Here is a 10,199-nt window from a genome sequence, read left to right on the forward strand (position 1 = left end):
GTGTCAGGTTGTTTTATCTGTTTTTTCAAGGATGTTTCTCCGTGATCTGGTCACTTGTTTAAAAAAAAAAAACAAAAAACAAAACTCAAGGGGGATTCTTGAGGGCGGTGTTGAACGTGCTTACGTCAATTACTTCTGCTTTGATATCACATATACTGAAGGATCGCAGGGGGCACACCAGTGTATATAGGGGGTGCTTTCAGTTTTCTCTCTGACTCCATCTGCTGGAGGGGAGGCATAACCCAGCTGTCTGGACTGATCCATGGTACTACTGGAATGAAAATTAGCAAAGGTAAGAACCTAATTTTCCTATTCCCATGTACTTTCATCCCTAGATAAAACAGTGACCTACATGTAGCTCACTGATAATACGAGTTTAGAAACATTATATTGTTTCACGTTTCATTACCTTTTCCTAGTAACCCAATGGTTAGAAAAAGCAATTTAGCAAATTAAAATGAGTATCACACCTAAACAACCCAGTAATTGAAATTTCATAAATTAACTTTCATCCATTATCAGAATCAAATCAAATCTACCCCCCTGAAACCCCCCTAGTTGCTCCCCCCTGTCTCTCCCCTGTCTCACCTCCCTGAAACCTCCCTAGTCTCACTTTCAATCCACCCATACCCACCCTCCCTCCACCCTTTCCCTATACCCCCGCCCACCTATCACCCCATCCCCACCTATCTACCGTGCTCCACTGTACCCCCAGTTAAAACTTTCAACCTTTATGTTTAAATCATGATACCGTTACTACTTGCTATAACTGCTGTAAATAAGCTAATAGTTTATACATATGAGTTTATATATGTGTTTAATTGTTTAATAAGTTATCAATATAATCCACCATGTTAAGCAACCTTTTTTGTAAATACTGATACGTTCCTTGTACCTTTCTCAACTGCTGTCTTTCCTCCTTTACCTCTCTCCCCCCCTCCCCCCCCCCCCCTTTTTCGCTCCTGCTCCATTCCCCCACTCCCTGTTTTTTGTAATTTCCTCCTTCTCAAGTTTATTGTAAACCGGCGTGATGTGCTTGCACGAACACCGGTATATTAAAAGCTGTTAAATAAATAAATAAATTATGCATTAAGAATATTTGCCAAATGTAATTGTAAAGTTAGTAATTGTTGACTAGCAGAAGATCATTACTTTTTATTTCTAAATTGCCATCAATGTACACAGCACTGTACATATGAATACATGAAGACTATAACAACACAAGATGAACTGACACAGGGTTGTAGGATGCTTCCTCTTCTAAGAACTCAGTTTAAGTAGTCATATGGTACTGGTACTGGACATCACTTTTTCTTGTATTTTAACATATGCAGGAACCATCTGGAAAGATGTGTCTATATTAGACTAAGAACTAATTTTGGAAATATTGAAAATAATACTGTTCACCGTTATATCTCTGTAAAATCTTTGTTACTAATAAAAGATATAGATGTTCTGATCAGTTAAAAAGAATAGCCAAATGCCAGTTACCTTATTTTGCTGCACCAGTCCAGACTAATGGGTTATCTCCACCTACTAGCAAATGGAGACAGAGGGTACTTGGTGCTCCACTGGCAATAGTATTTCTGTCTCTAGCAGATGGTGGACACATGCAGTTTTCCTGGTTCCCAGGACCCCCCAGCCTTTAGGCCAGATCTGTAAAGGAGCAGGATCTCGGCTCATAGGGCAACAATTTTTTGTTTTTTTGCTTGTTCCCCTACTGGAGCAGGCTGCTCCCCAGGATTCTCTTCAGGACCTAGTTGAGCGGGGCCTGGATCATAACTCCCAGGATTCCCTTGTAGGCCTGGTTGAGGAAAGGCCTGGATCTTGACTCCTGGGTTCCCATTTGGCCTGGTTGAACAGTGGCTGGTAAGCAACTCCAAGAGTACTTTTTGGGCCTGGTTAAAGAACATTCAGTAGGTGGCTCAGGACCTAATGGGTGGTTTCTAGACCTCCAGTTGAGTCTGGCTGCAGTTCAAGAGATCTGGTAGGGAAGGACTTTGGCAGGTCCCTCTTTACCTGAGGCTTGTGGGTGTGAGCCGCCTTCTTCCTCCTTCACGAACCCCCCTCTCCCACACTTGCGTTTAATTCTCTTTTACTCTGGACTGACTGGGCTAGGGAGCAGCAGTAAAGCTGCTTTGCTTTTATCAGATAAAATAGGATAGCCAGCTGCTATCATTTTAGCGGTTGCAGTGACGCAGAGTTTAGAGAGCCATGAGCAGGGAAGGGCCTTCTCCGCTTTGGAGACCCTCCGAGCATGTGTAAGTATTCCTTGTTATGGTGAAACCCATAGCTGTCAGAACTCAGCCTACCCTTATTAAGTCCGATGTCTCTGGCTTTTTTTCCTCCCAGAGCTGTGTTTGGATGGAAACAACCAACCCTTAAGGGGGCTTTCCGCAGCCTGATGGGAGCATTTTTGATAGCAGGCTTTGCAGCTATTCAAAGAGAGATGGAACTTTTAATGTTTTGTCCCACGCGTGGGAAAAGCTGCAAAGCAAAAGGAAGCAGACAGCTCTGCTACCTTGGCAGTCCGCATTGGCAATGCCGGCCATACAGCCAAATATTTGCCACTTATAGTGATACCGATTAGAGGGCTGAGTGGGTGACCATGGGCAGAGAAGTTCTTTTATATATACATGTGGACAGGCTGTGTGAACCTAGCAAGACCACACATCAGCACTGGGCTCATTTTCAGAGGGTATCATGTTAAACACATTATAAGTCATGAATGGAGGGCCTGCTTTACCATCGCATTCCTGCATGTGGGAAAACTCCTGGGCCTCAGGTAAAAAGTGCCACATGCTCCTCCCTCAGACCTTGAGTTCTGGTCTTTCAGTCTGTGTTCTTAAAATATTTTGTGTGGGCAAAGAAAAGGTGCTAGTACCTGAGTGTTGGAGCCTTAATGCGACTCTCCTTCCATGCAGGGATGTAGTGCCCTTCTGCCCCAGGCTTCCTCCCCTGGATTTCCTTGTGGTCGGCAGGGGAGCCAATTATGGTGGAGGACAGTCCCTTGGAAAACTGGGAATAAGGAGAGTTTGCCTCAGAAGGGGGTTCTTCCATCCTCAGGTCATTCCAGAAAGAGGAGCTTGTTTCTGCTTGTCCTTTGGGTTGATGCCATGGGATTGGCTGTGGACCTCAAGATAGGGCAGCAGGTTCAAAGTTTAAGGCCTGTCTTGTAAGTTTTGCTTTTTAGGGTAACTGTTTTGACAAGGTCTGGTAGGGCTGAGTCTCAGTGATGTACAGACTGTCAGAAGATATTATCCACTGGCCTCAGGACTTTTTGAAGCCACGGTGGTGTTGGGGATGTCAGAAGAGTCAGCCCAGGGACTGACTGATTATATCTATCCAGATATAATCAGTCTAGTTGCAGGGTAATGAAAACAAGAATTGTTGACACGGGGAATTTTTTCAGATACTCATCCGGCCCCCGAGAGGGTTGGTGGGTCTCCTCGCCTCTTCTCCTTCCCCAAAGCAATTTTGACAGGCAGCCGGATTCAGTGACCCTACTGTTGAGTGATTCCTCACCCCATCAGGCCAGTGGTTCTGCTCATGGTATGGGGTGGGTGGTCCCCAGAGGTTGCCACTCCTTTGCTCCAATGTCCTGAGGGTGTGTCGCTGTAAGTCAGCCTCCAGGAGTGGATGGTAAAAACTGCTCGGGAAGCTTCAGAATTTGATAGCTGTATTTCAGTAGCACCCAGAACTCATTGTGTCGGTCTCCTCTGGCTCTCCCTCCGTAAGGAGTGAGCCATCGGATAACTTGGGATGCCCCACTTGATACTGGAACCCTTGTTCTGTCAGTCTGGCAGGGAGGCAAGAGAAGTTAACATTCTTCCCTGGACTTTTTAGAAGATTCTGTTGAATTCCCATCTGGGAAGATCTCTACAAATTCTCTTTGTTCCTTTATGTTTTGTATTTGAGGGACGCAATTCCGCTTTTGAGTTCTGACTCGCTTTGATGGCAAAGTCCTTCACGCCAGGATCAGAAGGATACATCCTAGCCTTATTTTGATCTGTACCTTATACTTTGAAAGCTATGGAGTGTCTGTCGACCTCGTCCAAAGGGGCTCAGGTCCTTGGAGTGTGAGCTGCCCAGGAATTTTGGTACCCTTCAGTGAGATTGCTTGGGGGATACCAGGTAGGCAGAGGATTCCTAACTCTGCAGAGAGTCAGTAAATGGTTAGCTCATCCCATGGAGTTCCTCAGGGTGTGGGAGTATCACCAGCTCCTGGGTTCTGTGATGGCCTTTCCGGATCTAATTCCTTGGAGCCATTGGCTTCAAATGCCTCTGTTGTCCTGTTAGTTCCTGCAGTCAAAGCACTACGGGGTTGTCTCCCTCTTCCACTCGGTCAGGGATGGCCTGGCTTGGGTGGCAGGTACCACGATATATCAAAAGGATTGGATCTGGATCCTCCCAGATTGGCTGTAGGCACAACAAAATAAACCTGGTGTGCAAGGTGCGTTTTTGCATCCTTTGCATAGTTCAAGGCATCTGATCCAAAGAAGCATGTGTTCTATAAATGGACGAGCCTGTTGCATTTCCTGTCCTTAATTGTTGCTTATGTGAACAGGCAAGTGGATGTTTGGAGACCAATGATAGTCCAGAAAGCAAGCAGGTTATTTTGGTGGTTAGAGCAGAATTTACTACGGTTTTTAGCATTTCACGTTACAAGGGTAGCACGTGTTTAAACTGACTTCCTCACAGGATTAAGTTTGTCCCCAGAGTGTGGGAGTTCCGACTGGAAGCTTTCCTGAGCAGAATAGATTATAAGGATCCCCCACAATTGAATCTAATGGCAAATCACAAGTTTACTAGGCCAACTAATTATTCAGTTACAAGAAAAGAAAAAGAGTTCAGCGATTGGCCACAGCCTGGAACACCAGGAACTGGCTTTATTTTTTGACTTGTCAGCCTAACCCTTGAGGAATGTGTTAGCTGAGAGAGGAGAATTTGTCAGCAGTGACTTGGAGTCTAATTAGACTTGAGGCTTCTTTCTGTCTCTGGCCATTTCACCCTGGCAGGTGGACATCCCATTCCTGCTGACCTTCCTGCAAAAGGGTTTAGGACAAAGGCTGAGTTGTTAATTCCCTAGGGGTCCCAATTGTGGCTATTTTGGAGTACAGACATCAGATTAGGGAGTTCAGTATTAAGCATGTTTGTCCTCCCCTTGGGGCTTTGATGCCCCCAATGGAATCTGGATCTGGTTCTTAGAACTCTTGTCTCCTCTTTTTGAGATGCTTAGTCACATGTTCTTGAAGAATATGCCTTGAAGATGATATCCCTAGTGGGCTATGTCCAGAGTTACTGACCTTAATTGCCAGTGATTCCCTGTGGTCTTGCCCCAAAGTTGATCACTTTTAATCAGTGCCAAGCTTCTTATCCAAGGTCGCTTTTGCCTTGTTAAACAGGTGGTGTCTCTTCCAGTGTCCCTTAGAGGGCAATGTGATGGAAAGGTTATTCTCTCCCCTTATTAAAGGTTCTTTGAACCTTCCTCAGGTATTTAGAAGATGGCTAATCCCTTTCCACTAACTGATAGACCTTTATTCAGCAGACTTCAATGGGTGAGACAGCTTCAGAATTCTCATTGTCCTTGTAAATCAAGCAGATAATCCCCTCAGCCTTTGTTGAAGAGTCAACAAGCTCCAAAGGTGCGTCAAGCTCATTCTACAAGGGTTCAGACTTCCTATTGAACAGAGTCTACTGCGCCTCCTCCAGAGGATATCTGTAAGGCAGCCACTGTAGTCTCTCATAGACACTACAGATTAGATGTGCAAGCCAAGGGAGGTACTGCCTGAGACAGACATTCTAGGAGCATCTCTTGTTTTCTTACCACCTGTGTTGGAATGGGCTTAGGTAATCTGGTCTAGTATAACAGATTGATAAGGAAGGTGAAATTTAGTCTTGCCAGTTCATTTTCTTTCCTTGAGTCCTGCTACTACTAGTCCAGGACCCTCCCGGGAAGTCGGGGCCTGTACCGTTATCCATGGCAGCAGACCATGGGTTTGTCAAAAAATTTCAATTTCACCTTCAACGTGTGTCCGAGACTGCTGCTTCTGTGCTACTTATCTCGCCTGAGGTACTGCTTGGCATACCCAGTGCCATACAGAGATACATAGGATGCAGTCTCTTCTGAGCAGAGTTTGTTTTCTAAACAGGACAAACAAGCAGGAGAGTTTCCATGGTTTAATGGAACACAGTCAACATGGATTTACCCATGGGAAGTCTTGTCTAACAAATCTGCTTCAATTTTTTGAAGGGGTTAATAAACTTGTGGATAAAGGTGAACCGGTAGATGTAGTGTATTTGGATTTTCAGAAGGCGTTTGACAAAGTCCCTCATGGGAGGCTTCTAAGAAAACTAAAAAGTCATGGGATAGGAGGCGATGTCCTTTCGTGGATTACAAACTGGTTAAAAGACAGGAAACAGTGAGTAGGATTAAATTATGTGTTTTTACAAAGGAAAAAAGGTAAACAGTGGAGTGCTTCAGGGATCTGTACTTGGACCAGTGCTTTTCAATATATATGTAAATGATCTGAAAAGGAATACGACGAGTGAGGTTATCAAATTTGCAGACGATACAAAATTATTCAGAGTAGTTAAATCACAAGTGGATTGTGATACATTACAGGAGGACCTTGCAAGACTGGAAGATTGGGCATCCAAATGGCAGATGAAATTTAATGTGAAGAAGTGCAAGGTGTTGCATATAGGGAAAAATACCCTTGCTGTAGTTACACGAAGTTAGGTTCCATATTAGGAGCTACCACCCAGGAAAAAGAACTAGGTGTCATAGTGGATAATACTTTGAAATCGTCGGCTCAGTGTGCTGCAGCAGTCAAAAAAGCAAACAAATGTTAGGAATTATTAGGAAGGGAATGGTTAATAAAACAGAAAATGTCATAATGCCTCTGTACCACTCCATGGTGAGACCGCACCTTGAATACTCTGGTCGCTGCATCTCAAAAAAGATGTAGTTGCGATGGAGAAGGTACAGAGAAGGGCAACCAAAATGATAAAGGGGATGAAATAGTTCCCCTATGAGGAAAGGCTGAAGAGGTTAGAGCTGTTCAGCTTGGAGAAGAGAAGGCTGAGGGAGGATATGATAGTGGTCTTTAAGATCATGAGAGGTCTTGAACGAGTAGATGTGAATCGGTTATATACACTTTCGGATAATAGAAGGACTAGGGGGCATTCCATGAAGTTAATAAGTAGCACATTTAAGACTAATCGGAGAAAATTATTTTTCACTCAATGCACAATTAAGCTCTGGAATTTGTTGCCAGAGGATGTGGTTACTGCAGTTAGTGTAGCTGGGTTCAAAAAAGGTTTGGATAAGTTCTTGGAGAAGTCCATTAACTGCCATTAATGAAGTTTACTTAGGGAAACGCCACTGCTATTAATTGCATCAGTAGCATGGGATCTTCTTAGTGTTTGGGTAATTGCCAGGTTCTTGTGGCCTGGTTTGGCCTCTGTTGGAAACAGGATGCTGGGCTTGATGGACCCTTGGTCTGACCCAGCATGGCAAATTCTTATGTTCTTATGTTCCTCTGTCCCTCCTGTTTATGAAATCTCTATTTATTGTTCCTATAATTAATTACATTTTAGGGCAGTTGATATTTTCCATTGCTTTGACATAAGAATACTGACTATTGTTGGTGCAGTACTAGCCTATATAGCAAATGATGTCACTTAAAAAGGGTGTGTCCTCATATCTGCCACTGCTAGTAGGCAACGATAACCCACTAGTCTGGATTGATGTAGCACAGGGATGGGCAATTCCGATCCTTGAGGGCTGCAAACCAGCCGGGAAATAGAACCAAAAGCTTACTAAGAGCCAAGAGTAACATAAGTATGAGAAAAAAAAAAAGTGCGAAACTTGCTGGGTAGACTGGATGGATCGTTTGGTCTTCTTCTGCCGTCATTTCTTTGTTTTCAGGATATCCCTAATAAATATGGGGTAGATTTTAAAACGTTACGCGCACGCGTCCATGTGCACGTCATGATATAAAATACCAGGTCAGCACGCGCAAGGGGGGGACAGCTTTCGCAAATATGCACAGCGACACATCGGGGCCTTCCCGGGTGCCTCTAGCCCTGCCCTCCCGGACCGCCCCGCCCCTTTGGTTAGCCTTGGGACTTACACGCGTCCCAGAGGTTTACGTGCGTGGCCGGGCCCGCGTAAATTTTTAAAATCCGGTCGCATGCATGAAATAGATTTGCATATACTTCATGCATATTCATTAGGGATATACTGAAAACCCGACTGGTTTGTGGCCCTCGAGGACCAGAATTGCCTACCCCTGATGTAGCAGGACTCAAGGAAAGGAAATTAACAGATAAGACAAAATTTTACCTTATTGGTGAGGGAATAGAGGGGAAGGGAAATATGGCAGGCATGGCTGAGTTAATTAGAATGAGAGTGAGGAGCAGAATATCACAAGGAGGAGAAGGAATTTTAGAATGTATGCATAATTCATGGAGAATGATTGGGAGGAGGGAGAACTAAAGAGGGGCAGTGGCCATAAATTAATTCCCAGTTTGGTGTTTTTTCTCTTATCTACGACAGGCATAAATTTTTCCCAGATGTGGAGGAGATCCGTGCAAGGGAACATGAAAAGTATGAAATCAGGCGGCAGGAAGTGCTGGAGAGGCGTCAGAAGCAGTTGGCTGAACGGAAAACATCCACTTAATTTCTACTGCTGAGAGGCAATAATCGTTGGAATAGCCGAATGTTAGCGGGGGATCCTTTCATCAGTGTTACAACAAGCTGACTCTGTGCCACGATCCTCAAAAGACTGTCGTGCTCCTGCCAACAGCCAAAGAGAGAAAAAAAAAAACCAAAGTACTCTACAGTAATCAATTCAAGCGGAACGCAATTGAAGGATTTCAGTGTGTCCTTGGACTATATTATGCATTAACAATATGAGGAGGGGATGTCTGTGTTGTTTTCAGCCTTCCTTACATGATTTGCTTGAATACCTCTTCAGAAGAATCAAAGCGTGGACTGCCTTGGCTGAATCCCAGCTGTGTGGGAAGTTTGGGAGGAATGGGTGTGGACTCGCATCAGATTTATTCGTGCTCTTTACACATGACAGCTTAAGATGGGAGAGCTTTCATTTTCCTGTGCCTTTGCCAAGTTGGAAATGGGTTTCCTGCTAATCATGTAAACATATTAGTTCTTAAAAGGTAGACAGTTTGGCCTAGCCCATCGGATTCAGTTGGCAGCTAGAATGCATTCTAAATAAACATGATTATAAGAAAAACAAAGCTACCTTGTTAGTTTTGATTTCTGTTGTTGTTGTTGTTTTTGAGCCAACAATTGCCTCCTGCAACTTTGTACTTCTGTCTCAGTTGGAAACAAGACTGGGATCTGGTGCCATGAGTCTTCATGCACAACTATCAAATGAATTTTTCGGCTCCATCAGGCTCAAAGATATATTGATGTCTGTGGAGGCTGCTGGCAATCCTTCTCTCATCAGTTTCCCCAAATAGCTATCAGGGGTTTACAAAGACAGTTGTAGAACCAGAGGTAAGAACATAAGAAGTTGCCATACTGGGTCAGACCAAGGGTCCATCAAGCCCAGCATCCTGTTTCCAACAGTGGCCAAACCAGAATACAAGTACCTGGCAAATACCCTAACATTAAATGGATCCCAAGCTAATGCTGGTAATAAGCAGTGACTATTTCCTGTCAACTTGACTAATAGTAGTTTATGGACTTCTCCAGGAACTTGTCTAAACCTTTTTTAAACCTAGATAAGCTAACTGCTTTAATCACATCATTGGGCAACAAATTCCAGAGCTTAATTATGCATTGAGTGAAAAAGAATTTTCTTCAATTTGTTTTAAATGTGCTACTTGTCAACCTCATGGCATGCCCCCTAGACCTTGCATTATCTGAAAGAGTAAACATTCGATTTACATTAACCATTTCTGTCCTCTCATGATTTTATAGGCCTTCATCATATCCTCTCTCAGCCGTCTCTTCTCCAAGTGGACCTGCCCTAATCTCTTTAGCCTTTCCTCATAGGAGAGCCGTTCTACCCATTTTATCATTTTGGTCACCCTTCTCTGTACCTTCTCTAGTGCATCAATATCTTTTTTGAGATGCGGGGACCGGAACTGAACACAGTACTCAAGGTGCAGTCTCACCATGGAGCGATACAGAGGTATTATGACATTCTCCGTTTTATTCACCATTC

The 10,199-nt window shown here is 43.9% G+C and overlaps 1 long non-coding RNA gene across 1 annotated transcript; it reads left to right on the forward strand.

The window, feature by feature from the left end:
• Positions 1 to 231: 231 nt before the first annotated feature.
• On the forward strand, positions 232 to 8,886 carry LOC115090904. The gene is made up of 2 exons (XR_003856544.1): positions 232 to 292; positions 8,564 to 8,886. It is a non-coding gene; the product is annotated as an uncharacterized LOC115090904 (long non-coding RNA).
• Positions 8,887 to 10,199: the final 1,313 nt, after the last annotated feature.

The sequence above is a fragment of the Rhinatrema bivittatum genome, chromosome 4 (genome assembly GCF_901001135.1).
Source record: "Rhinatrema bivittatum chromosome 4, aRhiBiv1.1, whole genome shotgun sequence".
Classification (NCBI taxonomy): Eukaryota; Metazoa; Chordata; class Amphibia; order Gymnophiona; family Rhinatrematidae; genus Rhinatrema; species Rhinatrema bivittatum.